At 38.1% G+C, this 2,027-nt stretch overlaps 1 pseudogene; it reads right to left on the minus strand.

Annotated features, from left to right (window-relative positions):
* Nucleotides 1-611: 611 nt before the first annotated feature.
* LOC148361991 (small EDRK-rich factor 2 pseudogene) lies at nucleotides 612-1,298 on the minus strand (annotated as a pseudogene).
* Nucleotides 1,299-2,027: the final 729 nt, after the last annotated feature.

Consider the following 2,027-nt stretch of genomic DNA (forward strand, 5'->3'; position numbering starts at 1 on the left):
TGACGTCTTTGACCGGAGTTTACTTGTACAAATTTTAACTATTTATTTTGCTCGGCTCACAAAAAGAAAGACGGCTCTTTCGTGTACCAAATGTCTCTTTAGGTTGGTTGTGTCGCTTTAATCCCTACATGGCCAATAAATATGTAAAAATCCTTCTAAAAGTATTACTGCATCATATGACGATCTTTATTGCAATCCGTTCGTTTTGCCACATAACTTCCGTTCACAAATAAACAGACTTGTAAATTATGTTTAATATAGCCATTATTATCTATCCTTTTGATTGACACCACTCTCGACCAATAGAAGGCTTTTTCACAGTCCACAGCCCCCATTAGCCCACAGGGACCTGTATTGATAAAACGGATATCGCCTCCTTTAGCGCCGAATATTTTTAGCCAGTATTAAGTGATTCAAATTATGATCGACACATTGGTTAGACAATGAAAATAACGATATGCATTCACTGTACATTTAATTTAGACCCCAGAGTACACGTGCGTGATTTATTTTTACGTACCATTACTATGTGCAAGTGTGCACAATCATTGATTGATTTCTGGAAAGAGAATTTTTTTTTTTTTTTAACAAAGATATTTTTTATACGAGACCATTACGAGACAAGTTTTGTACAAGTAAAATCGAGCTAGGATGACGTTTTTGTGTAGGCAAATGTTCGTCTTTCTCCTGCTCTAGTGACACCAAAGCTCCTCTGCATGCACGTGGGTTCGTAGCCCACACTTTAATCTAAGAGAAAATATTTATATTCTATAACCATTTGCCATAGGGAAAAAAATGGAAACTCAAATATATGTTGAGTCTCGGTTAAAAAACATGACGTTACTGGCTTTTACAATTTACAGAATGGATGTCAAATATGGGATGACGTCCGCACTTCACTTGGACTTTGGGTTGTCTTTCTCTCCACCTTCTGCTTTTTTCTGCTTTTGTTGCATGATTTTAGCGTCCCTCTCCTTCCTAGCTGCAGCTGAAAGCCCGTCGTCACTTCTCTTCCCTTTGCCGCTATCGTTAGCTTTTTTGGCATTTCAAACATTTACAACTCTTTTAAAATATCTGAAAAATGTAATTAAAATAGACAGTTGCAAAGATTTTAGTGTTGTAAACTGTGCCTGTAAACTGGTCCTCTCCAAATGCCCACTTTTGGAAATGACTAGATCTACCCTTAGAAAAGAGTGTAAAATACAATGTTTATTTTTTGTTATTGTCATCAAATCTGACAAGGTACCAGGTAAGGCTTCAAGGTATTGTCTAACCTGTTCTCCAGCTAAGATACCCATCATGCACTCATCTGTAGGCATTTGTTTGCAAATAAATATAAAGCAGGCGAGAATAAACACCTTTTTGTGTGTATTCCAACTCATTACTCAAGGTTGGTAGCACTTGCAGTGAGTTTTTCAGTTGAGGACAAAACTTCAGTTTGTTATCTTTCAAAAGAGACCCAAACCGTCCAGATTCTCCTAACGATTCAAGAAAAGCATTCAATTTACTTTGGATATGTCTTGGATTGGGATATTAGGCGAATTTTAGAGGAACATTAAGGGGTTAACAAATAACAGATGTAAACTACTAATAAACTAAGTGGATTTGTGAAATGCCCTTTATCCCTCAGCAAAGCAGGTGGTAAAGGGCCACAACATTTCGCACAATATATGTCCATGGAGTAATATAAATGGCAACTACGCTTGCTCCTCATATGTTTCCAATTTTGAGGGATGATACCATGCGTGTGTTTGCAAGAGAGGGTAAAGGATTTGTTTTAGCAGTTCTAATTCAAAGCAGCCTTACCGAGAGTACTATCCTCTCCCAAATCAAGGCCATACAATCAGTGTGTGGCAGATTTCTATTTTTAAAGAAAAGAATGATGATGAAGGTTACGGAGGGATAGTTGTGTCTGGGAGTTGGGGCCGGTGCAGGGTAAGGGTGCGGGGAATAAGCAAAAGAGAGGAATGAGAGATGACGGGAGATTACTAAACACGGCCAAATCCCAGAGCTACAAAACACGACCA

The sequence above is a fragment of the Urocampus carinirostris genome, chromosome 8 (genome assembly GCF_059441175.1).
Source record: "Urocampus carinirostris isolate Australia breed hairy pipefish chromosome 8, RoL_Ucar_1.0, whole genome shotgun sequence".
NCBI classification, from domain to species: Eukaryota; Metazoa; Chordata; class Actinopteri; order Syngnathiformes; family Syngnathidae; genus Urocampus; species Urocampus carinirostris.